The sequence below is a fragment of the Lepidothrix coronata genome, unplaced genomic scaffold (genome assembly GCF_001604755.1).
Source record: "Lepidothrix coronata isolate B3197 unplaced genomic scaffold, Lepidothrix_coronata-1.0 Scaffold302, whole genome shotgun sequence".
Lineage (NCBI taxonomy): Eukaryota > Metazoa > Chordata > Aves > Passeriformes > Pipridae > Lepidothrix > Lepidothrix coronata.
In genome coordinates, this window is record NW_016690482.1 from 489,780 (window position 1) to 490,356 (window position 577).

Consider the following 577-nt stretch of genomic DNA (forward strand, 5'->3'; position numbering starts at 1 on the left):
CACACGCTGGATCGGGCGACTTTTTCCGCAGGGATAAAGGTCTGCGGGACTTTTCAGTCGGGAAATAAACCCCAAAACCACAAAAAAAAAAGGGCAGGAAAAGCGAAAAGCCGGAGGTCAACGGGATTTATCCCCGGGGAGGGTTTGGCATCCACACCGGGATTTAAAGGGAGGAATAAACGCCCCCCCTCCCCACAACCCAGCCCCCCTTGAGATGAAGAGAAAACCCGACCCAGGCTCTAGTTGAATATAAGTTTTTTTTTTTTATCTTGATGCAACATCGTTAAAACCGTCACGAATCGAAACAACAGGTCGGTAAAAACGCTTCGCACGATCAGTCCCTAAAATGCACCAGGGGCTCCCCAAAAAGCTCGCCGCGTGTCCGCAGGACCCCTTTTGTTCTTCCCCCCCCCACCTCCCCTCCCCACCCCAAAATTAAGGGTCGTTTTTTTCTCTCCTCTTTTTTTAAAAGAAGCAACTCGTTTAAAATAAAATTAAAAAAAAAAAAAACAAAAAACAAACCAAAAAACAAACCCACCCCGCTCCTCGGTCCCGCTTTCGCTCCGACGATTGCACG